This window comes from Trichomycterus rosablanca, chromosome 5 (genome assembly GCF_030014385.1).
Source record: "Trichomycterus rosablanca isolate fTriRos1 chromosome 5, fTriRos1.hap1, whole genome shotgun sequence".
NCBI classification, from domain to species: domain Eukaryota; kingdom Metazoa; phylum Chordata; class Actinopteri; order Siluriformes; family Trichomycteridae; genus Trichomycterus; species Trichomycterus rosablanca.
The window spans coordinates 49052035-49079156 of NC_085992.1; the positions used below are offsets into that span (position 1 = coordinate 49052035).

The window sequence follows — 27122 nt, forward strand, 5'->3', positions numbered from 1 at the left end:
GGAATTCATCCATGTGTGACATAGGACATTTTCACACAAATAGTTAAGGAAAATCTCCTTAATCAGAGTTGTTATAGTGAATAAGATTAAAAAATTTTTTGACTAACCCAACGCTTGTTAATCGTGTTAGGAGCTTTGCATGTATTGTTGAGAGATTGTTATATTGTTTTTTGTTTTAATGTGTGGGGTAATGCTGGGCAATAATTCGACATCAATATGTCGCAAGTGGGGAATGTTTCAATAGCGGGGATATGATTTTAAACAAATTCGATCAATACACATACATACACGAATCCAGTGCTTAGTGTTACCGCTCTGATCACACTGGTTACTGTAACACAGTAGTTTTTAAAGCACATTTCACAGACTGTAATTTTGCTTTTGCTTAAGTATGTTTTGTATTAGTAATTGTTACATTTTGAATAGCATCTGTTACCGAGCAAAATAAAAATAAAAAAACGCTAAATAAATCGCGAATTCAGTGAGTTGCGACAGGGAGTCGAGTCTTTTGTCTCGGTTCCTTTTGAAGAGCCGCGTATTTACATGGCGACTGCCGGAAGAGTCGGTTCCTTTGTTTCGGTTAGAAGAGCCGATTCATGGATTCGAATCATTTTACGACACATCGCTAGTGGTTATACAGTTAGAAAAAAGTTTTATGTCATTTGAAATGACACATTACACATCCCTAACTGTTTTAATTGTTGCATCATCATGTTTCTTCTATTGCATTTGAGTTAAGGACAACGTTTCTTCTATTGCATTTGAATTAAAAACTACTGTTGAGGTTTGTATCCACTCCCGTTTACATTACACAGAGGAGACCCCCTGCTGTTTACTCGGTGAGTACATTTTAAATGAGTTATTTTCTACTTTTTGCTTGAGTGGATTTTCAGAGTAGTAACTTTACTTGTAATTAAGTAAAGATTAATTAAAGTAATAGTACTTTTACTTGAATACAATTTTTTGGTTCTCTTTCCACCTCTGATTAGGACATATGGTAATATATTAGATTATATATTGTCAAAGCTTATGTTTATTTGAGAGTGAGGTCGTGTTTTTCTCTGTATACAAATGCTGAATACAAGTAAAAGGTAAAAGCTAATATGTTACTGTTTCTAAAATATTGTGTAGTTGTAAAGAGTGAGATTTCATAGACTGTTGCAGGGTTCAGAAGTTTACAGTTGGTAGTGAATTGGGGGAATCTCACTGGGGTCCCTGAACGACCCTCAAGGGGCGGAACTAAAGGGACATCACGAGTGACTGACATTATCTGCAACTCCCCATCTCTGTCTTTGAAAATGGAGATCTAACAGCAGGACAATTGCAGCAGGTAGTTATTAATAGGATTAAAGACACCACTCCAACAAGGTAAAATGCAAGGTAAGGTTGTCAGGCCTAAAATTAGGGCCAGTAACTGTAGAGAAGGTGTATTACTGGTGAGGATCTGGATGTGGCTCACACACTACAGGGAAGATGGTGATTTTGTGACTGTATTACTCTATTTTTTTTCCAATTTTACAGGACAATTCCAGAGGTGACACTGCCGACAAAGCTGTTGCACACCTTCCACTGCTCACTAACGACATTATTTGTTTACAGGTCCAGCTAACACCAGACTTTGATTGAACTAACTTTAAAATTCTGTGCTTTCCAACAGGATAAACACATTTAGTAGGTTTATTTAATGTTTTATTTTCAAGATTTGATTGTAAAATTTGAAAAAAGGGGGGAGTATAATGGTAGGAATGAGAGTTTATGTTTAAATATGGCAGGAGTATTATGGCAGGAATAAGAATTTATGTTTAATATGCCGCTTTGTGTTTTAAATCCTGTGATACATTGTGCTGGGGCAGCTGGACTGGCAGACCTACGGATATGCATGCAGATTCAGGTACGTATATGCATGCAGATTCAGGGACGCCTGGTGAAGGTAATCTTCAGCCTTACCTCACATATGAGGACATTACATTTTGGTTTTGTTATGCCTTATTCCTTGACCTGCTAAACCTAGACCGATTGTTCCCATTAGTGGACATTTTTTGTCTGCCAGCTAGTGGTAGCAAAAGTACTAGAACACTAATAAAGTTTGTTTGTTTCTTTATTGAGATTTTGACATTATGTTTTGCACTTTGGTTACATTTATGACAGGAGCGGTGGTTGCTCAGGTTATATCGGGCACAGTCGTGGACAGTTCAGTGTCCCTGGTTTGCCTCGCTGGCATGTCTTTGGACTGTGGGAGGAAACCGGAGCACCCCGGGGGAGGCCCACGCGACAACATGCGGGCTCCGCGGAGGGGGGACCTTCTTGCTGTGACAGTGTGCGACGGTACTACCCACTGAGCCACCGTGTCGCCCAACTAATAAGGTTAAAAACAAAAGGAATAGGAAAAATGCATTGAAAAAATCAAAGCTCGGGTCTCAGGAGATTAAATATAATTGCTTACACGGACTCCGGTAAGATTCAATTTAATTGGTAATATTTTTTGGAAATTGTTAATTGGCAATTGGTAATATTTGATGCTTGTGTTGTATCCGATGAATCTTTTCTAGCTAATTGATCAGGTCAACTCACTCAGTTTATACTATATAGTTTATTGAAGAAGTTAGATTGGTTCAATGTGGTGCAGTAAACCTTGTGGCAATACTATGCATGATCATAGATGAGTGCAATTTAAAGATTGAGGGAATAGTGAGAAGAAAATAACTTGTTAGGAGAGAAGTACATGAAGGGGGGTGACTGGAGACCCAGGTCATAGGTTTCACAGACACACAGCAACCCAGCGGGGGGTTGAGGCCATAAACTGCAGGCCCTGCATGAGTAAAGAGAAGTCTGATATTTAATCTACTGTGTACTGGCTGAGGATGGTGGACACTTATGCAGTACCAAAGATGATGTAAAAATTATGAATACCAGATCTTGCAGATGTGTGTCATGGCTGTTGTTGCATTCTGATGTTTGAGTAAAGCAGTGTTCAAGAGGCATATGGGGTGCTGAGGTACAGAATGCCAAAGTAATGACATCATCAGACAAGAGGAAGGGAAAGCTGATGTGAGACTGGATGGAGACGTTATGCAGTGAAATCTCAAGACCGTGTGGGACAGTAGTGTGTTTTAATAGACATCCACCTGAAGATCTGGGTTCCATAATAAAAAGTGAGGGGTTCGGTAACATCTTATAGAGGTTTTGGATGTATTTTACAGTAAAGTATTAGAATAACAATAATTCGTGTAGAAAAAGTTTTGGTTACAAGAGTAAATTAGAAAGAGCTACAAGTGCTTGTGTTTTAGTGAGAGTAGGGATGCAGGTACCATAGCGATGTGGGGTTAATGACATTTGTAGGGAGATGTAACAATAATACAATAGAGATAGTATAGGTTGGTAGTACTTTGCAGTGAGTTAACTAAATGGAACTGTTTAAGTAGAGTTTAATGTGATTCAAGAAAGCCAAAGTTGATCAAAGCGCTGGTGATGATGAGCATGAGGGATTGGCTGACTAGGAGCAGGAGATGGTCATGTGAGAGTCTGTTGGATTGTGGGAAATGGAGTCTGTATTGTTAGAAGCAGGAGGTGTGTTAGTACCAGTGACCAAAAGTTGGGGTAAAAATCTGAATGAATAAATAATATAAGTCAGGGGTTTGTAGGACTGATGGAAGTTGATATAGCAGAGCTGTTGTTATTTTAAGTATGGCAGAGTAAATAATAAATAGTGGATTGGTGATTTGTATTGGGAAAAATGTGATTTAGAAAATTTGAAGGCTCTCTAGCATGCGACGATGATGAAGTAGAATAAGTGTAGAAAATGTTAGATGTAATGTGTATGCACCTTCTGCTCTGATCAGTTTGAACTGTTTGAAGGGGAATTTTATATAGCAGGAAGGGTTAATGCAGTATGAGAGACAAGTAATGAAGTATATGTTTGTTTCCATAGGGCCATTGTCGGTCGCTGTGAAGTAATTGTTTGTTTCCAGGGGATCACTGTCGATCGCCTTGAAGTATATGTTTGTTTCCATAGGGCCATTGTCGGTCGCGGTGAAGTGATTGTTTGTTTCCATAGGGCCATTGTCGGTCGCGGTGAAGTGATTGTTTGTTTCCATAGGGCCATTGTCGGTCGCGGTGAAGTGATTGTTTGTTTCCAGGGAATCACTGTTGATTGCCCTGAAGTATATGTTTGTTTCCATAGGGCCATTGTCGGTCGCGGTGAAGTGATTGTTTGTTTCCATAGGGCCATTGTCGGTCGCGGTGAAGTAATTGTTTGTTTCCAGGGGATCACTGTCGATTGCCCTGAAGTATATGTTTGTTTCCATAGGGCCATTGTCGGTCGCGGTGAAGTAATTGTTTGTTTCCAGGGGATCACTGTCGATTGCCCTGAAGTATATGTTTGTTTCCATAGGACCATTGTCGGTCGCGGTGAAGTAATTGTTTGTTTCCAGTAGACACTGTTGTTGTACTGAGGTTTACGTTCTTTTGTCTGAGTTGTGTTTGGACAACCGAGTGAGTTGTGCCAGTGAATGTTAAAAGAATACTCGTATTCTTCGACTAGGCAGGAATCTTCTGTTCTAGGGTGTGTCTCGTTAAAACCTATCAGTTTATCTTTTTCTTAATACGTGTTACAGATTTTGCTCGAAAGGTTGTTTAAAGCGGTCTAAAATGTGTAATTTAACACATAGAGAATTTATCCATGTCTCACCCACTAACTCAGGAACCAACCCCAACCAACATCAAAGCTTATAAAGACAATTACACCTGTTTCAGGAGCAACAAACCAGAACAGATAAACAGGGGACATTTTTCAGAAGGGATGTGTGTATGAATGGGTGTCTGTCCCTAAAACACTGAATGAACTGCCAAAGGCAGCTCACTTGCGGCCCTGACGCTAACCTTCCTGCTCGCCGGCGCCACATTGGTGTCAGAAGTGGGATCGTGGTGTTTGGGTGGCTCTGATGGTTTGGTGAGCCAATATGCCCGGTCTGTCGGAGTGCGCTAGCCCAGGTGGCTGTAGGGGCAGGGTGCCCGGTCCAGCAGTGGGTGGAAGAGTGACTCGGCAGTGTAATGGGGTGCGGTCCAGACATGGAGCCACCCAGTGGACGCTGGTGAGTGGGTCACCGGGACGGTTGACCATTAGGGAGGGGACAGTGTAGCGTCGCCACTGGGTCTGGCACGGGCTTTACCCAGAAAGCCTTGCGGCAGTGGTGTCTAAGCTCACCGTGGCCGTGTATCCCGATGTTGGGAGTGGGGTGGCTGCGGTGAGGGCTGGGTAAGTAGCTTATATGTTTGTCTGTTGTATGATTGTATGTGTGTATGAATGGGTTAAGTGGCTAGAAGGGATGTTTGGGCCATGGAAGGAAGTTATTACGGGTTTAGTGATGTCAGTATGAGAGTGTGGGATTGGCAATTTTAGTGGTATGTTGAGAATTCTCTTGTAGATAATTAGAAATAATTACTGATAAATGTTAAGGCGTGGTTCCTCTTTCACTGACAAAGGTATGGTGGGCATGCCTTGACTCCTGGTGAGTCCAAAGGATCCGGTGTGGTTAGAGTCCATGCCAGTTTGTTTAGAGTCCAAACTCAAAGCCTGGTACCAAGTCAGTTGGTCCGAGTCCAACTGTGAAAGCCTGAACGGGTTCAGGTCGGTTGGTTAAAGTCCAACCGTTTGTGTGGTAAGTTATTTTCTGGTCCGTGTCGAGCAGTCGGCCCTGAAAACCAATATAGCAATTGCTTTGTGGAATAATCAGTGGAATTGATTAAGTTTCCTATTGCATGGTTAGCAATTGGTTAGTAAAGTCAGTGAGGCTAGAACTGGTCAGGGAAACTACTTACCGGGGTCTTGGTGAGGTCAGTATGTGTAGGATTGATAATTTTAGTGATATGTTGTTGTTGTTGTGGTATCCCGTGCATCAGGGTATTAATAGAAAATTTTGTGATAGAAGTAGTGTGTAGAGGAAGCAGAGGGGGGCAGGATCCACCAGTTATCCAGATGATGTTGGCTGATTTGTCTAGATATCATGTAGATGATGATGAGGAGGATACCCTTGAAGGTGGGCCGGAAGACCCACTTCGAGCGGCATAAGTGCTACTAACTCTGCTTAATTAAAGGTAAAACCGACCAGACAAGACGAGGAGATAGGACCAGCACTACTGATCACACACCGTGATGAAGGAAGGAGACTCGGAAGGACTGGCAGAGGCAGACACTGAGGGGACTGGAAGACCCACTCCAAGGGACAGAAGTGCCACTAACTGGACCTGCCTACAGGGAACTAAACACAGCAGAAAGCCCGACAAAACCAACCATGTGGAAGAAGAGTCCAGCGGAATCAACGGAGCGGAACAAGACGAGGGGGGAGAATTTAGTTAGACTAGGAGACAAAAACATAAACATATAGTTCGCAGACACCTAGACCATCTTTGAAAACACTAGTTAAGTGCAACACACATAGTTTAGCTACAAAACGCAAGGGGTTAGTTCAGGATTGTTTACAATGTATATATGTTTGGTACTCTGCTATTTTTAGGAAATGTTTGTGCTGCTGTGGAAACAGGTAAGGCCGACAGGGGAGAATCCATAAGTCATGCAGAGACACAGGAGCTATGGGCCCCTTCTGAATATCTGCAGCTCCGTCTGGTGGAGGACAACCTGAACGGACTTCCTGTAGAAGCTACGCACCCATTGTGTTTATTTTATTTTTCTCGTGTTTGATTTCCTATTTTTTAAATTACTTTATTTTTGATTTCCTGTTTTTATTATTTTTTGTTTGTTTGTTTGTTTTAGGGTTAGGAGCTGTTGCGATAGGTACGGTTCCTTTAGTTTAACTGGTAGCCTTTTTATTTTTTAGAAACGTTTTATTGTATAAAATTCAGCCCAGTGGCCATGTAGTCAGAAGGGGTTAAATTGGGGGGTTGCTGACGGCTATCCTTATCTCCTGGGATCTAGAAACACCTAACCTATAGTTAAAAGTTATTGTGAAAGCATTAAGATGCTTTCAAGGGGGGATTTGTTAGGTTTTTCGGAACATAAAAACGTACATTTAATATGGGAAGTTTTACGGCATTTTCCAAGCTTTACGACATGCATGCCGCATGTCCCCCACATGGTCTATTCAAAATGGCGGCTGCCATAATCTCTTGGCAGAGGGCGGAGCCTGGGCCTCTTTAGCACACTTCATTGGCTCCACCAGCAGTAAAGGAGGAGGAGCCTAGCTGAGTTTAAAAACTGGCGGGGAGAAAGGCTCGGCCTCTTTCTTACGTGGTTTTTCTAGACTGCAGGAGTAAGGAGCGTCGGTCGGCTTAGCTCTGATATATATTCACAGATTATTTTTACACTTAATAAAGTGTTTTAAAGAGTACTTTCTGGACTTCCCGACTGCTTTCTTCAGGACCTTTTTGAACCAAAAGATTCATCCTAACAATAACCAAGTGTAGTTGGACCATAGAATATACTTTTAAATTAAAATTGTGAGTGGTAACACTGGATTCTTGGATAATGCAATTTATTAGGTAACTGGGTAAACAGATCTGCTCCTTACAGTAGGTCCGTATGTAGTGTCTCAAATCACTCCGTGTTCCCTATATAGTGCACTACACTGTCTGTGGTGGAAGCGCTCATATGTCATGTCCTACCAAGTGCACTAAATACGGAAGGGGGAGTGATTTGGTACGAAGCCTCACAGTAAACATGAGTGCTGCTTTCTGTAAGAGGGAAAAACAACGAAGTTTCATTTAGACTTGAAAAAGATGAAACTTAAAATGAGAGTTTTTAAATGTGAGTGAAGTGAGTTTGAGCTTCTGAACTGTTTTGAAACTGTTCATGGACAAGCGGCTCCACAGGTGAGGGTCACTTCAGCCTGGTAAACGTGGTGTTAGGGATAGGAAAATAACTTTGTGGAGAACACAAAGTGCTAAAAGTTTAAGGGTAAGGAAGATTATAAAAGTGTGGTGATTTATTAGATGCGTTTTGGAGGAATAACTTGTAACCATAAGTAATAAATCAGGATAAATGAATGATTATTGCAATAATATTATTGCAGTATAATCATGTCATGGCTCATGTTGTGTTATTGTGGAGCCTGTAGTGATGAACACAAGTAATAATAAGTAGTTTTGTTTTGTTTTTCTGATTGTTTACTTTGCTGCTATAAAGAGCATTTTTAATCAGCTTATGTTTGTGAAATTGTCATTTGATGTATACGAAACAGTATTTTGAAAAACCATTTACTTATTGTAAAGAATACATTTGAATACACAGTTAATATCTGCTGTTTGAATTATTTTAGTAATTCTTGTAACTCATCTCTTAGTATTTTGTTTATTTGTAATGTTATGTAAATTATACTTTGTTTCGTTTAGAAGTCAGTGTACATATAAATGTATATTTATACTTTTTGTAAACTCTTTGTTTTAAATATCTCTTAAATCATATTTTTTTCTCCTTAGGGCCCAAATAAATTGTGACAATAGTGATCTCAGTTTTAGATCAGAAATAGAGATTAAATAAAAATTGAGATGCTTCAGTTCTAGTTCTCTAACATATGTTCTCATGGCTGTTTGTGCTTGTTTACAGGTGATGGATGAGTTGGATGGATGATTCTTTAATCTGGCAATCACAAGTACACCACAGAACTGATGGAAAGCATTCTGTTCAAAAGTTCAGTTCTTTGGAGTCATGAAAAATGTAATGAAGCCACCAGTGACTCTGGATGAAGGTAAATTCAATTTAAGTCATTACTCAAAATGTATTCAGCAGTTTGTACCCCTAGAGGCACCGCTGTCTAAAATATTTTAAAGCATCACTTTATTACTTATAATGAACTTCATTCATGAAAACACATCAATGTAATTTAATATTGTAGTTAGGTTTTTTTGTAATAACTCTTACAATTATATGTAAATACTGTAATATTGTGGCTTAGAATAGATTGTAACCAGCATGCATTGTAATGGGCATCATACACACATCATCAGCCGTAACATTAACACCACCTTAATCTACACTCATCGTCTATTTTATCAGCTCCACTTACCATACTGGAGTACTTTGTAGTTCTACCATTACAGTCTGTAGACCATCAGTTTCTCTGCATGCTTTATCCCTCTTCCATCCTGTTCTTCAGGACCCCCAGAGTATCAACACCGAGCAGGTTTTCTTTGGGTGGTGGATTATTCTCAGCACTGCAGTGACACTGATGTGATGGTGGTGTGTTGGTGTGTGTTGCACTGATATGAGTGGATAAGACAGCAGTGCTACTGGAGTTTTTAAGCATCTCTGTTCCACTGCTGATTCCACCAGCCAACGATGTTCTTTGGGCAGCATCCTGTGACCACTAATGAAGGACTAGTGGATGACCAACACAAACTGCAGCAAGACATGAGCGAACGTCTCAGACTTTACATCTACAAGGTAGGAGTGTCTGTAGAGTGGACAATGAGTGGACACAATGTTTTAAAAACTCCAGCAGCACTGCTATGTCTGATCCACTTGTACTAGTTCAACTCACACTAAAACACCACCACCATGTCAGTCACTGCAGTGCTGAGACAATCCTTCAGTGAATTAATACCTGCTCTGTGTTGGTCCTGTGGGGGTCCTGACCATTGAAGAACAGGATGGAAGATGGCTAACAAAGTATGCAGAGAAACTGATGGACTACAGTCTGTAATTGTAGAACTAGAAAAGTACTCCAGTATGGTAAGTGGAGCTGATAAAATAGACTATGAGTGTAGATACAAGGAGGTGGTGTTAATGTTATGGTTAATCGATGTAAATAGCTAGCAAACAGTAATTATAAACAATTATTAACATTTATGGCTGAAAGAAAAGCCTAATTTAAGTTTAAAAATCACTAAATTGGCTAATCACTGAACACAAACATTAGATTGTTGTTTGTGAATAGTACTTAGAAGGTTGGCCAGATTAGAGTCTCTAATGTTACTTAAATGTTTGTTAGAAACTTTGTCTGTTTAAGAGTGTTAAACACGAACAGACAACTGTTAGCTTGATGCTACAATTTATTCTCATTAAAGATAGAAATTTGCGTTATGCTTGCAGTAAAAACTTGATGAAATAAAAGTGATTTAAAATCATTTCTGGATGAAATACTGCTTTATTAGTATATGATTGTTTTATAGATGTTGAGTGTTAAGTCTTTATTCGACCCTGAAGCAAAACAGTTGATCAGTAATCAGTAAAATATCCCATGTGCTATTTTTATCATCCTCAACAAGCGGTAGTCTGAAGCCCCGTCTAAAGTCATGTCTGTTCATGAGAAATGTTGTGAGCTCTCAGGCTGGTCTAGAACTTTGTACACGTTTGGTGGTGTCTGTTTTATTCTGGGTAGATTTGAAGTCTGGTGGTTTCGGTGACTGAAGGTAAAATAAATGTGTAATTATTGTAAATTCTGTGGTGTGGCCAGGCAAAAATTAAGTGAATTAGAAATGACATTTTGTAAAAATTCTGGAAGGGAAAAAATTGATTTTAAAAGTGATTTCAATTTCAGTAAGACATTGCTTTTCTTTAAATAGTGCAACAGTCCATTGAGCTTTTGAACGGCCTTCCAGCACTCTTCCCATCAGGAGTTGCACCACCACAGAAACTGGGACAGCCGAGTGAGGCTCTTTCATATTCTCATGGTAAGTATTGTCAACTGTTATTTATTTGTTGTTTAGATAGTTTACTAAACTGCTTGCAAAGAAACTTTAAGTTGTTATTTAAATCCTGAATAAAGTTTGTTCTGTTCATGTCTGTGGCTTATAGTGCCTTTGGTTTTTGTTTTTTCAGCCCTCTGAAAACGCTGGTGCTTTTCTTAGTAGATGCCGTCTATCAACCCCCTGCTTCTAATTGACCAGGATAACTGCATGATCAGTGTTGGGAAGAACCCAGTGACAACATTCCCCGAAGGCCTGCTGCACCAAGGTGTTTTATATGTCATGGCGTATACGCGCTGCAAGTCAGGTCCAGGTCCCTTTTTATTATTATTTTTTTATGTTTAAAGATGGTATATGAAGACCAAGCAATGTTGTTAATGTTGTATACAGAGGGACATTGTTATTGGAAAGCCTTGACATCTAAGATTGACATGTTTTAATAGAATTCTCAGAAGCGGCCTGAACATGCTTGTTGTGTATTTGGATAAATCTGTCTTGTTTGCACACTTGTAATGTATTCATATAAAGCTGCCATGATGGCACACTTGTTAAAGTTAATAAAATTTATAGCAAAATTCAGATTTTCTGTTGTATTTTTGATAAACGGATTATCGAATGATGTCTTAATTTGAGTATAAAGTACATTCTTTTGAGTCTCAGATTACTAGCAGTGCAGTCTTACCAACAGTCTTAAATTAGAGAAACAGACTAGTATTGAGTCTCTATCTTTCTTTTGTGCATGGAAACTGAATTTTTAATGCTTGTCATGATTAAAATGCTCTAATTTTCATATTTTCTGACAGGTTTTAAGGCATTTAGTGTGATGCAAAAATCTATGTATTATTGCTTATTTTAAGAAGTTTTACTAATAATAATTATAATAATGTGAGGGTTTTTAATTGTTTATTTCTTATTTTGAGAACTATTTTCTGGAGTTGATCTTATTTTAAGCTTTAAAGTGTTAATTTAAGAACATTCTAAGGCCTTTTTAGCTAAAAATATGTCCAAGCATTCTAGTTTCAAGAAATTCTTTACCAAATAAGGTTTTATGAAAATGCTTAAAACAAGATTAATATGCTAGTTTAGCTGATTATGCTAGTTTTTGGATTATTAATATGAAATTAGAGCAAATGAGTGTTACTCAAATCTAGCCATAATGCCTTAAATCAAGTAATTTCTTACTAATTTTAAGATTATAAGATAATTTATAGCACAAGATTTCTTGTTTTAGGAAATCTTGCTAAGATAAATTTTCTCACTATACTGGCAGATAATTTTGTTTGATTTAAGCACTTTTTCTCTTGATTTGCTTTTATTTTTCTTGTTTTTTTAAAGTGATTTTTTGCAGTGTTGGAGTGCCATGTCATCTGCTGGTGTAGGTCCAAGGTCAATGCAGCCGTCTACCAGGAAGTTTTAGAGCACTTCATGCTTCCTGCTGCTGACCAACTTTATGGAGATGCAGATTTCATTTTCCAACAGGACTTGGCACCTGCACACAGTGCCAAAGCTACCAGTACCTGGTTTAAGGACCATGCTCCCGGTCCTCATGTCTTTCTGGTTGTAATTCAGTTGGGTAGATTTACAGAGGAAGAAGAAAAAACTGTTCTGATACTTCAGGACATTTTTGGTAAGGAGTCCTTCAACCATGCCATGGCTCTGTTCACTCATGTAGATGAACTGAAAGATGAAAGTATTCATCAGTTTATATGTAACAACACCAACCTTTTAAATTTCATTAAGAAATGTGGAGGCCGATACCACGTATTCAATAATAAAGATCAGAATCCAGAGCAAGTCGTCCAGCTTCTAGATCAGGTTGATAAGATGGTCACTGGAAATGGAGGAGAACATTACACCACAGAGATGCTTCAAAAGGCAGAGAGAGCAATCGAGGAGGAGAAACAGAATCCTGAAAGAAAATGAAAAACAAAGACTGAAAGAGATAGAAGAGCTGAGAAAAATATTAGAAGGAGAAGCACTGGAGAAAGCCCAGAAGGAATTACAGGAGAAACAAGAAAGAGAGGCAAGAGAACGAGCTGAGAGAAGCTCCACAGTCCTTGAATCAATAGGCAACATCATTTCTATTTATTTACTTAAAATTTTTTTTTTTTTTTTACTTTTTTTGGATTTAAATGAGATTTGAACTACTGATTTAGATTTGAACCACAGATTTAGATCTGATCAGCAGATTTAGATTTGAACTACAGAATTAGATTTGATCAGCAGATTTAGATTTGGGTTGCGTTTTCCGATAATGAGTGATCTTAGCGATTTTAAGTACTTTAAAGAACGACGTAATTTTAAGATCGTCAATTTTGTGTTTCCCAAAAGCCTCCTTAAATCTCAGAAACTACGAACAAGGTTTAAGTAGTTCTTTGTTGACTGAACTAATAACCAATAAATTAAAAACCAATAACCAATAGATCTTTAAATTACTGGTATACAACATTACATTTGCAGTTGCTATCTATTGCTTATCAAGCCCATAAATTGGTGCACAATTAACCTTTCATTCATTAATTCAGAAGCATGGCAAGTCTACAGCTCCAACGGGGTCACAATTCAGGAAAGAGAGGGCTAAGAGCAACACTTCTTTGCCAGTGAAACTGCCCTCTGAACAAGCATGTCATTTATTTTATGTAGATGTGTACATCAACAAATGATCTCATGTAAATTATTTTTTCAAGTGAATAAAATGATTTAAACACAACATTGCATATTTTTATAGTCAAAATTGAATTAATGACCTGCATTATTTATATATTTGCATACCAATGCATAATTCAAGTATTAAGCGTTACGATTGTTTTGGGAAACGCACCCCTGATCTAAAGATTTGAGCCTACAGATTGTGTTTTAGGTTTACAGGGTTTTAGTAATTCTCAGTTAAAGACTTTTTATTTGATTTATTATTTTTACAAAATCTTTCTTTCAGTGGGCATCATAATCACACTGGTACAGCTGGTTAAGTGGCTGCCACCGAGCATTATAGATTGTGGGGACAGGGGTTTGTTCTCCTTTTCAGTCAATGTTTTTGGGAGATTTTGCATGTTCTCCCTGTTTCTGCATGGGTGACCTTCCAAAATATGAACAAAGTGAATAGATTTCTCTACATTATTTAATTGTTTAATTGCATAATCAGTTCTAGTGTGCAAGGAAGCTGTTTATGAGACTTGTTGTGGCTCAACATCTTACCACAGGACTTTACTAAGGGATGTTGTAGCCTAGTGGTTAAGGTGCTGGACTAGTAAACATAAGGTCTCTAGTTCAACCCTGCCAGTTTGCCACTGTTGGGCCCTTAAGCAAGGCTCAGACTGTATACTGTCATTCTACTGTAAGTCGCTTTGGATAAAAACATTTGCTAAATGCTGAAAATGTAAATACTAAGAAACTGTTTTGTTTTTTTCTTTATTTTCTATCAGCATATACAGTGAGGAGGAATAACCCCTTTTGTTTTACTTATGAAGTATATTTTTTGTATAAATTTACCTCACATTTACAATAAATGTATTTGACTTTGTACTGCTAATTTCAAATAAAAATTTCTGAGCATAATTTCAGACTTTTTATAGTGATGACACTTCTGTGGAATAAAAACTATTCATAAAAAAACATCATTAATTAATATCAGGCACTTTGTTGCAGTTACAGCTTTAAGACATTACAAGTGTTTTACAATATTGTAGTTTTGGTGAATTCGTCTTTGCAAGGTGTCTTTAGTTTTGGTGCCACCAATCATTCTTCTGTTAAAATAAAAACCTTACAAATTATTGTTCTCATTTTTGGAAGTTCACGTAAATTTTTAGGAATGAAATCAGTTAGCTACTGTATTTTCTACTAGAAAAAGAATAAAATGAAATCGGCAAACTGTTACGTGGGGGGAGAAAACAGGACCCAGGATGCAGAGAATAGTAACAGAAATTTTATTAATAAAAGTAAACAAATAATAACCAGGGATATAACATTTAACATAGGAAAAACTAAACCGAGTCGCGAATCCCCATCGCAGCTTGCGAGGCCGTCGCGACCGGTACTGCAGGGATGGAGCTTCTCCATAGAGGAAATGAGAGAAAATCCCGAACTCGCCTCTCGCGGCTCGGGGATCAGATGGGTCTGGCAATAGCCGCGTTTCACAACGCAACTGGTGTCAGAGCCGATCTATAGGAAACGAGAGAAAACCCCGAACTCGCCTCAGCACAGTCCGGGAAAATCGGTGGCTCTGTCTCCAGTCGCACCTTGCTGTCACCGGGCAGAAGCACACCTATAAGAAACAAGAAAAAACCCGAGCTCGCCTCGGCGTAGTCCGGGAAAACCCGTGGCTCTGTCTCCAGCCGCACCTTGCTGTCACCGGGCAGAAGCACACCTATAGGAAACAAGAGAAAACCCGAACTCGCCTCAGCGTAGTCCGGGGAAACCGTTGGCTCTGGCACCAGCCGCACCTTGCTGTCACCGGGCAGAAGCACACCTATAGCACAAAGAACACCCCGAGCGGAGTTCGGGGAATCAGATGGCTATGTCGTCAGCTGCAGCTGGAAAGAAGTTACCCGTTTAGTGCAAGGAACACGCCGAACTCGCCGTCGCGACATTCGGGGAATCAGATGGCCATGTCACCGATCGCGCCTCAGCACGATCGGGAAGGAGCACACCTGTTTAGCACAAGGGAATCACCTTGCTGTGGCTGGGACTAAAAAACAAAAAGCCGACTTTAACTAAAAGAAACCAAACCAAACGAAACAGGGCTAAAGGCATGGCAACCTGTGGCTGCATGGTGCCTGCTTAAATAAGCAGGCACAGCTGCAGGTTGTCAGCCTTAATTGGAAGGCCTCTAATTTAAGGCCTTTGTTCCAGAGGATCTGTAATTCCTGCGACGCCGGGAACCAAGGTAGGTTAACCCCAACGCCGCAGGAAACCTTACACAAACTTTATCACAATTATGAACATTTTATGAGACAAAAAAATCTAACAAAAATTAAGTTCAGATATTTTAAACACACCAATTCCTATCAGATTTTACATAAATTCAATTATGTAAAAGAAATTATATACGTCCAAATATGTTTTGAAAAGTAGAATTTTCACCCTGTTGCAAACCGCTGGGTTCATTCATAACACTGATTCAACCAACATGGGTGCCTGACCTCACAAGCTTTTTCTGACTAAGTAATTATACGTTTGATTAAGTATTTATACGTTTATTGTGGACTTTCTAAAAATGATACAAAATCTGTTGGGAAGAATATATACACACCACACATTATATTTCATTTAATGTCTTTAACTCTCTTACATGGGTTTAATTGAAAATCTGTTGGTTTTTAGACAAAAAATTTGTCTTTCAGTTTAGTCCAACTATAAGATCAAGACCTTAATAAGGCCATGAAAGTTCCATTTACCCAAACCAGTACTTGTGTATATTTTTGTGTTACTGTCTAGCTAAAAGCTGGGAGACTGCTTACAGGTTCTAATTTGATCTTAGTGACTCTTAATTAAGGTTCAATTAAGGTTCTAATCAACATGAAACCCTGCAGAGAGAAACAGCCATTAAAACAAAAACATATATGGTATAAGGCAGCGATCCTTAACCCTTTAAGATATAATGTCACGGACCGGCAGGGGTGGGAGGATTTAAAATAGAATAACAATACTACTCACAAATGAGACAAGACGCTGCTCCCACCTAGTGGTGATAAGAGTCAACAGCACTCGAAGTGTGTTGGAAATTGAATGCTCTTGTAGCGATCACTAATTATTCATTCTGTCTGTGCGGCCCGGTAATAAATGACTTACAGAGCGGTACCGGTCCGCGGATTGGTGATTGGGGACCACTGGTATAAACCATCTAGAGTAAATCAAGTGTTTTAAGGAGTAACACTAGAAGAGCTAGAAGAAGGTATGGAGACCAACCCAAACCTTAATATTCACTGATTTATTTCACTTCAGTACTTTTTTATATTATTATGAAACAACTGCTGTTTAATACATACGTATACTTGAGGTTATGCTTGAGCCATTTTATTACTGTACTATAATGTCTATACACAAAACACACTTCTTGTGTTATACAAAGCCAATCAGTATTTAAAGATTCACTGCAGGCGTGGCAGCACAGCAAAAACCCCACCAATACTTCTAGCATTTTATAAATACAAAAGCTATCACATCACCTAATGACACTTCTTTTCACAAACACATTTAAAGCATCTGACTTCACCAGTCTGGTGAGTTTACGTCATCATGAAATGTGGCAACAAACATATTGCTTAAAATATTGTGCTGTGCTCTTTGTTGTTGGAAAGTGATTTAATTCCTGTAAGGTTATGTGGCTCTAATACATATTTATTTATTTATATGTATTTATTATTAATGTATTTATTTTTTTACAGAGCAGGTATTATTTAGGTGGTGGATCATTCTCAGCACTGCAGTGACACTGACATGGTGGTGGTGTGTTAGTGTGTGTTGTGCTGGTACGAGTGGATCAGACACAGCAGCACTGCTGGAGTTTTTAAATACCGTGTCCACTCACTGTCCACTCTATTAGACACTCCTACCTAGTTGGTCCACCTTGTAGATGTAAAGTCAGAGACGATCGCTCATCTATTGCTGCTGTTTGAGTTGGTCATCTTCTAGACCTTCATCAGCGGTCACAGGACGCAGCCCACAGGGCGCTGTTGTTTATTAGGATTTTAACGTCATGTTTTACACTTTGGATACATTGATGACAGGAACGGTAGTTACTTATTACACAAGATTCATTAGTTCACAAGGTTACATCGAGCACAGTCATGGACAATTTAGTGTCTCCAATTCACCCCACTTGCACGTCTTTTGTTCTGTGGGAGGAAACCGGAGCACCCGGAGGAAACCCACACACACGGGGAGAACATGCAAACTCCACACAGAAAGGACCCGGACCGCCCCACCTGGGGATCGAACCCAGGACCATTGTGTAAAAGTGTATACAAACTTTGGCCCTCTAATATAAGCTGGTTCAATTCATCTGAGCTTTTAAAGTTGAAGCAATGTGCAGCTTCCTGGTTTGTCTAAGCCTGAATCCATTCAAGATGACGAGAGATGGATGTAGAAACTTAGGATGTAGAAACAATTTAAACTCTGCCTCACCTAGAATTATACAGCTAGTGTGAAGGTGCAGTACAATCATGATGGAAGGTAAGAATAATGCACATCTACTCTTCTACATGTTTTGTTATGTTTATTGTTTAAAGCTCATTCATGTACATAAATGTAAGCTTTGCTTTCACAATTATACTGTATTTAGAACATTATTTATTAAGTTTTTAATGTTATGCAGTTAAAAAGCAAATCTCTCAAACAGGTCAGTCAAGAAAGAACAAAAGATGTCTGTTACTACTCGTTACACTGTGTATGGCTGGGTTAGCTCATGCAGTTGGCCATCAGGTAATGGTGCAATCTAAAAAATTTTTAACACTGATGTACGTGCTTGATCTGTTCTAAACTAATCAGACTGTAAATCTCTAGATATTTGATGAACTGCTGCATTTCATATAAACTGAGAGGAATTTGTTTAATCAGCATTAGCTATATTAATAAAATTACGCGTATTGCTGTCAGTATGTCACTACACTGAGAAAATTGTTATGTTGTTATAACGAGATAGGATGTCATTATTACGAGAAAGGGTTGTTGTTATAATGAATTAGGATGTCGTCATAACAAGATAGTATGTCGTTATATAAGAAAAGGATGTTGTTATAACAAGACAGTATGCCGTTAAAACAAGATAGTATGTCATTATAACGAGAAAAGGATGTTGTTATACCAAGAAAAGGATGCTGTTATAACGAGATTGGATGTTGTTATAATGAGATAGTATGTCGTTATAAAAAGAAAAGTATGTCGTTAAAACAAGATAGTATGTCGTTATAACGAAATAGTATGTCGTTTTAATGATATAATATGTTGTTATACCAAGAAAAGGATGTTGTTACAACTAGATTGGATGTTGTTATAATGAGATAGTATGTCATTATAAAAAGAAAAGTATGTCGTTAAAACAATGTAATATGTCATTATAATGAGAAAAGGATGGCGTTATAATGAGATACAACGTCATTATAACAAGAAAAGGATGTTGTTATAACAAGACAGTATGCCGTTAAAACAAGATAGTATGTCATTATAACGAGAAAAGGATGTTGTTATACCAAGAAAAGGATGCTGTTATAACGAGATTGGATGTTGTTATAATGAGATAGTATGTCGTTATAAAAAGAAAAGTATGTCGTTAAAACAAGATAGTATGTCGTTATAACGAAATAGTATGTCGTTTTAATGATATAATATGTTGTTATACCAAGAAAAGGATGTTGTTACAACTAGATTGGATGTTGTTATAATGAGATAGTATGTCATTATAAAAAGAAAAGTATGTCGTTAAAACAATGTAATATGTCATTATAATGAGAAAAGGATGGCGTTATAACGAGATACGTCATTATAACTGTAATAATGAGAGAGACTAGGGACCCAAAGATGCGGAGAAAGGTGTTCTTTTATTTAACAATAAATAATAATCAAAACACAAAAACAGGAACAGAAAACAACTCGGGCAGAATTCCCGAGTGAAGCCGCTGGCGCCGCAGGCAACTGAAAAAGAGAAAAGGAATAATGGAAAACGAAAGCAAAAGCGCGAGGCGCGTACCTGGATCGCCTGAGTGAGAGGCGTTCGCGCTGCTCGCCGCGCTATTTAACAGCAAGTAAACAAAGGAGCCCTCGTGCTTAAAAAGAAGCGCTGAGGGTGACAGATCCCAGGATAATCTTCCGGGATCGCTAAAGTGAAATTAATCAAGTAACTGGGACAACAGCCGAACCGGTATTGTCACCAGCGGTAATTTCGTGCCGCTGGGAAGAAACCGATCTGAAGTTAGAAAAAGGGAGGTCGCTACAACTGCAGCGTGGATTCGAACCGGGACTGTAAAAGTGGATGATGCAATGGCTTAGTCCACACGGCCAAACTGGCAATGATGAATCCACCTGAAAGTTCAGGCTATAAAAGGCTTGTGAAAAGCGGTTGCGAGGCTACCATTAGCCACAAGCTAACCGCACAGAAGGGGTTTTAATGCAAAACGCCGCAAACAAACGGCAGCGCGAGGGCTGCACGAAGTCGCACCAATCTTTCCCTATTAAAAGAACCAAAACCCTACAATACCTCAGTCTTACGACTTACACACCCGACCACCCTATTTAGCGCCCGGGGTACCGAAACTGTCCCTATAAAAGAAGCGACTTGTGCAGTCATTAAGTGGAAACAAAAGATAAAGGTGCGTCGCCTGCAACCTGGCAACGCCCCCTTAAATAGGGAGATCGCAGGTGCAGGTCGTTCGCCCCTAACGAGCTGGCCTGCTATTTGAGGCCAAGCTCTTTGTTGTTCTGTAACGCCTGCGACGCTGGGAGCTGATGGTATTTTCACCAGCCGTCGCAGGCACCCTAACAATAACAAGAAAAGGATGTTGTTATTTCGAGATAGTATGTTATTATAACGAATTAGGATGTCGTTATAACTAGATAGTATGTCTGTATAATGAGAAAAGCATTGTGTTATAACGAGATAGTATGTTGTAATAACGAGATAGTATGTTGTTATAACGAGATAGCACTCCCCAACCTTTTATACAAAATATAATTTCACGGATCGGTAGGAGCAGGAGGATTTAAAATATAGTAAACTATATTGCTCACAAATGAGCTTTTATCGCTGGAACGATACACTGCTTCCACTTGGGAAGGATTATGATACAATAAACACCCATATGTTGGAAATAGAAGCAGTGTTTTCCTTGCTGATATTTCTCTAATTCTAATTGGGCAATTAAATTTTGCAAGGGGCCACATAAGAAACTGTTACTGTTGTGGAGGGCCGGACCAATCGGGTGAACTTCATTCTGCTCAATATTAATGAGATTTTCTTTTATTACCTAAATTATACAGTTCCGATCAGCTGTTACTGTTAAGAGTCGATGTTACAATCAGAAAATGAAAAACAGGCAGAGTAAAAACATCAACATTATTCCACTATTTAATCAACTTTCTTGAAAACAAATGTGAACAAAATGCGCAGTAACTTTTGCTATTGGAACTCACAAAGCTGATCTTAACTGCTCCAGTCCTGGATGTGTAAAACTTTATTAAAAGTCAGTGTTGGTTTGCAGTTTAGTTAGTGAAGCTTCAGATGTGACGCTCTGCATCGTTCAGGTTCTTGTATTTCTCTGTGTTTAGTACCGTAACGGCGATATAAACCCTAGATTGAAATTGTGATCCTTAAACAGCTTTACTCCTCACTTTTGAAGTTCATGTTTTGTTAAAAACTCTATCGTCTCTGTCAGTCGTGCTCAGTTCTGTTCGCCAACACATTACGGTGAAGCTGGATACACTTGTCTCACACACACGTAAATCCAAACTTGCGGAAATTTTAAGAAATAGCGCTCCAGTCAAAATAAAAACAATCCTATTGTATTGCATGAATGATGTACTTTTATTTACGTCTGATTTTTAAATGCCACTGACCTCATACGGACCGGTTGGGGATGGCCTGCGGGCTGTACAATGCCCAGGTCTGGTCAACATTATTTATTTTTTCTGTGCGGCCCGGTAATAAATGACACACGGACCGGTACCGGCTCGTGGCCTGGTGGTTGGGGACCACTGATCTAAAACACTAAATGAATAACCGAAGTTGCTGTATGTTTATTTTTGACCAACAAACTTATGTAAGAACCTAAAACTGTGAAAATATGCCTGAACTAAGAAGTATGTGTTAGACATTTGCAGAAATAATAATTACATCCCTGAAGACACAGTAATGTCCAAAATTACTGCCACCCCTGGTAAAGAAGAGTAAACATGATTATTTAAAGTAATTCACCTTTAAATGAGCTTACGTATTGACGTATTCTAAAAAAATTTTTTTATCTTTTATATATAAATGGTTTGATATTTTATTTACATATAATACATTTTCTCCCAACAGGTTTCTGAGGACACTTGTCCAAACAATGCAGGTAATACATCCCTAATCATGATTAAAATAAATGTTATTAAATGATTTATTCTTAAAGAAAATCCTAGTTTTATGTCATACTTTCAGTGTCAGATTAAGCCAGATAAGCAGAAACATTTCATCATCTTTTTTCTTTTCGTCTCTAATTTCTCTATGTTCACTTATTTGTATATACAGTGAGGAAAATAAGTATTTGATACACTGCCAATTTTGCAAGTTTTCCCACCTACGAAAAATGGAGAGGCCTGTAATTTTTATCGTAGGGACACTTCAACTGTGAGAGACAGAATCTAAAAAAAAAAAATCCAGAAAATCACATTTTCAAATATTTCATTTGCATTTTATTGCATAAAATAAGTATTTGAAACAATGGAAAAACAGAACTTAATATTTGGTACAGAAACCTTTACAGAGGTCAGACGTTTTCTGTAGTTCTTGACCAAGTTTGCACACACTGCAGCAGGGATTTTGGCCCACTCCTCCATACAGATCTTCTCCAGATCTTTCAGGTTTCGGGGCTGTCGCTGGGCAACATTGAGTTTTAGCCTCCTCCAAAGATTTTCTATGGGGTTCAGGTCTGGAGACTGGCTAGGCCACTCCAGGACTTTGAAATGCTTCTTACGGAGCCACTCCTTAGTTGCCCTGGCTGTGTGTTTCGGGTCATTGTCATGCTGAAAGACCCAGCCACAACCCATCTTCAATGCTCTTACTGAGGGAAGGAGGTCTTGCTATACATGACCCCATCCATCCTCCCTTTAATACGGTGCAGTCATCCTGTCCCTTTTGCAGAAAAGCACCCCCAAAGTATGATGTTTCCACCCCCATGCTTCAAGGTTGGAACGGTTGTACTCATCCTCCTTCTTACTCCAAAAACGGCGAGTGGAGTTGATACCAAAAAGTTCTATTTTGGTCTCATCTGACCACATGACCTTCTCCCATGCCTCCTCTGGATCATCCAGATGGTCATTGGCAAACTTTAAACGGGCCTGAACATGTGCTGACGTGAGCAGGGGGGCCTTGCGTTCCCTGCAGGATTTTAATCCATGGCAGCGTAGTGTGTTACTAATGGTAATCTTTGAGACTGTGGTCCCAGCTCTCTTCAGGTCATTGACCAGGTCCTCCCGTGTGGTTCTGGGCTGATTCCTGACCTTTCTCAGGATCATCCTTACCCCACGAGGTGAGATCTTGCATGGAGCAGCAGACCGAGAAAGATTGACAGTCATCTTGTGTTTCTTCCATTTTCTAATAATTGCGCCAACAGTTGCTGCCTTCTCACCAAGCTGCTTGCTATTGTCCTGTAGCCCATCCCAGCCTTGTGCAGGTCTACAATTTTGTCCCTGGTGTCCTTAGACAACTCTTTGGTCTTGGCCATGGTGAAAAGTTGCAGTGTGATTGATTGAGTGTGTGGACAGGTGTCTTTTATACAGGTAAGGAGTTCAAACAGGTGCAATAAATACAGGTAATGAGTGCAGAATAGGAGGAGCTTCTTAAAGAAAAACTAACAGCTCTGTGAGAGCCAGAATTCTCGCTGGTTGGTAGGTGATCAAATACTTATTTCATGCAATAAAATGCAAATTAATTATTTAAAAATCATACAATGTGATTATCTGGATTTTTTTTTTATTCTGTCTCTCACAGTTGAAGTGTACCTATGATAAAAATTACAGGCCTCTCCATTCTTTGTAGGTGTATCAAATACTTATTTTCCTCACTGTAGTTTCAGAATTATCTGTTACCAGAGCTGCTTATAAAAAAGACCTGGCTATAATATAATATAAAATATTCTCTGTACTATTTTTATCATTCAGCAGGGCGAACACTCCAGCTGGAAGAAGATTTCAGCGAGGAGCTTCGGATCCTGCTGGTGGGAAAGACTGGTGTGGGGAAGAGTGCAACAGGAAACACCATCCTCAGAAAAAAAGCTTTTAAATCAGATTTTTCCTTCTTATCTGTGACTTCTCAGTGCGAAAAAGCCTATGGAATTGTAAATGGCCGAAAAGTGTCTGTTATTGACTCTTTTAATAACATCATCTTCATCTCATTTAACTGCAGATGAAGTAGTGAATCGCATAAAGGCGTGTATTCCTTTCTCTGCTCCCGGTCCTCATGCTATTCTCTTTGTAATTCAGTTGGGTAGATTTACAGAGGAAGATGAAACAACTGTTCAGATCTTTCAGAACATTTTTGGTAAGGAGGCTTCCACCTACATCATGGCTCTGTTTACTCACGGAGATAAACTGAAAGGTAAAAGTATTCATCAGTCTATACGTAACAGCGCCAAACTTTTAAATTTCATTAAGAAATGTAGAGGCCTATACCACGTGTTAAATAATGTAGATCAGAATCCAGAGCAGCTTCTAGATCAGATCGATAAGATGGTCACTGTAAATGGAGGAGGACATTACACCTCAGAGATGTTTCAGAAGGCAGAGAGAGCGATTGAGGAGGAGAAACAGAGAATCCTAAAAGAAAATAAAGAACAAAGACTGAAAGAGTTAAAAGAGCTGATAAATAAATTACAAGGAGAAGCACTGGAGAAAGCGCTAAAGGAATTGAAGGAGAAACAAGAAAACGAGGCAAGAAAAAAAGCTGAGGAAAGCCCTAAAATCTCTGAAATAATACGCAATAATTTTTCTTGGATTGTAAATAGTTTAAAAGGTTTGTTTTTATGTAATTGTAAAATAGAATAGAATAGAATCTTTATTGTCACTATACACAAGTACAATGAAATTTCGAGTGGCATCTCTCTAATAGAGTAGCAGCAGTAGAAGAAAGAAAGACAGTAGTAGTCACAAGTAATTAAAATTATTTACACAGAAAAATTATTTACACTCTAAAAGATAAAAATTAAAGTCTTTGCACTCTTGTAAAGTGAATTTACATTTTTGCTTTAAATATTAAACATTAACTGTGTGTGTGCAAATGCTGCATAGTCCGTGTGTGACCCGTAGTCCTGTGTTTGTGTGTGTGCTCAGTCTTTTTCAGTTCTGTGGTGTGTGATGGAGGCCACAGCTCTAAGAAAAAAGCTGTTCCTTAGTCTGTTTGTGCGTGCTTTTATTGTCCTGAATCGTTTGCCTGAGGGTAGTAGCTGGAACAGTGTGTAACCGGGGTGTGTGGTGTCTTTGATGATGCTGCTAGCCTTCTTCCTGAGTGGGTCAGCATACAACACGTCCAGGTGTGAAAGTTCTGTGCCAATAATCCGTTGAGCAGTTTTCACTACGCGATGCAGATCTTTATGCTTTAAACAGTGCAATTTAGGTTTGATTGTTGGCTTAGGTTTAAACAACAATCTTATTATTTGATTTATTATTTGTCATTATAATTTTTACTAAATATTTCTTTAAATGAAAATCTCAATAATTTACATCATACAACATCACAATAGTACAGCTGAAAGAGTGGCTGCCACACTGCAACAGGGATCCTGGGGACATGGGTTTGTTTCTCTTCTCAAGTCAATGTATGTGTGGAGTTTTGCATGTTCTGTGCTCGTGTGTGCATGGGCGTCGTCTGGGTGCACTGTTTTCTCCAACCTTTGAACACAGTGGATTGATTTTTCTAAATTCCAGTTCTGCAGATTTCTGTAGTTCCAGTGTGCAGGGAAGATTGTGTTTGTGACGATGTGGCTCAACATCTTACTAAGACACTGTTTTGGTTCTTTCTTCTATTTTCTGTCAGCATTATTAGGAGACCTACGGTAGCTGGTGAATGCACCCCGAGTTCCCAGCGAAGTAGGTCTTACAGAGCTAAGCAAACAAGGGCCTTAAGTGGTAGGAGGACCAATTAGGGTTGATCACCCGCAGCTGCGGAGCTGGCTATTTAAGCCGGCTCTGTGCAGCAGTGGGTGTCGCACCTTTTGTTTGTTTCTCGGTATGTAAGTGGCAGCTCGTCCACGGTTTCTCTTAGCTTAAACGGTATCCCCTGGTGGCATTGCCATTAGGGTGTGTAGATCGTAAGGTCGAGGTAATCATCTTTGTTTTACCTTAGATTTAGCGTGGTGCGATACCGTGCAGTCCTCGAGCTGTTGTTGCTTTCCCGATTGGCTTTAGCGGTGCTGCTGCTCGACCAGTCTTTTCACTGGGTGTAGTTTCCGCATTACTTTAACTAACCAAACAGCCATTGGATTCAGCAACCGGCAGGTGGCGACGCCGTTAAGCGTTCGGTCTGTACGCCAGCGTTCCCGGTTCGAATCCGCTCCTTGTTTGATTACACTAATTATTGTGTTTTTTCTCTTTTCAGATCGGCGCACTTCCTCGCTGCCGATCGCGGACATCGCTAGCTTCCCGCTGTGCCGGAGCTAGTGTTTCCCGGGAGATTTCTTCTCCCGCAGACCTATGCGGTAGCGTCGTATGCGCTCCGTGGTTTTCTCTTACCCGCGCCATAATAGCGCGGATACAACGCGCCCGGCTCATACCGAGGAGACCTGGGTTCGCGTCCGCCGTTATTATTTATTTTTCTCTGTTTTTCTTTGCCTGCAGTTTAGCGGCACCATCGGACTTCCCGATTGGTTTTTATTTTTCTCATTATTCCCCTTGTTTGTGTTTATTTTATTTTATAAATAAAATATTATTTAAGTTATTTTTCCGCATTTGAGTCCTCCTTTCTCCCACGTGACAGAAAGGTGCGACCAGTCATGGACTCAGCGGAACCCGCACCCGTCTCCCACGTGTTACGCCACCAAGGGGTGGCGCTGGGCAGGCACGAGGTAGCTCTCAATGAGCTGGCGCAGCGCATAGCCGCACTCTCTCAACGCGTGCCAACCTCGGGAGCCGTCCCGAGTCCCGTGACCCACTCTGGGGAGTCTGTCATCCGTGACACGCCCATCCCTCCTCCTGAGAGATACTCAGGGGAGGCGAAAAAATGTCGCGGATTTCTCCTCCAATGCTCGCTAGCGTTCGAGCTGCAACCGTCTCGCTACCCTACTGACCGTTCAAAGGTGGCCTATATCATTTCCCTTCTCACTGGGAGGGCATTGGAATGGGCTACCGCACTTTGGGAGCAGAATGCCCCCGAATGTTCGTCAGAGAGCTCTTTTAAGGAAGCATTAAAGGAGACGTTTTTTCACCCTGCAGGGGGTCGAGAGGCGGGTCCACGCCTGCTCGAACTCACGCAAGGTAGTCGCTCAGTAGTGGACTACGTCATAGAGTTTCGAACGCTAGCGGCAGAGTGTGGTTGGGATGAGGGGGCCCTCATCGCCATTTTCCATCGCGGCCTTTCCTGCAAGGTAAAGGACGAGCTGGCCACCAGAGATCCTCCTGCCACCCTTAGGGCCTTTTATACGCTGGCCACGTCAATAGACACCCGACTTCGCCAGCGAGCGCGGGAACGGGGTTCCTGTCCTCCGTTCGTTCGGTCGTTGGTTCCTCCTAGCTCCCCTCCGTCCAATCCCGATCCCGAACCCATGCAATTGGGTTCGACCCGGCCTGACTCCCATCAGGCATCACGT

General features: G+C 39.8%; 1 pseudogene; it reads left to right on the plus strand.

Moving 5' to 3' along the window:
- The first annotated feature begins 17798 nt into the window (after nucleotides 1-17798).
- Nucleotides 17799-25977, plus strand: LOC134315308 (GTPase IMAP family member 9-like; annotated as a pseudogene).
- The last annotated feature ends 1145 nt before the right edge of the window (nucleotides 25978-27122 follow it).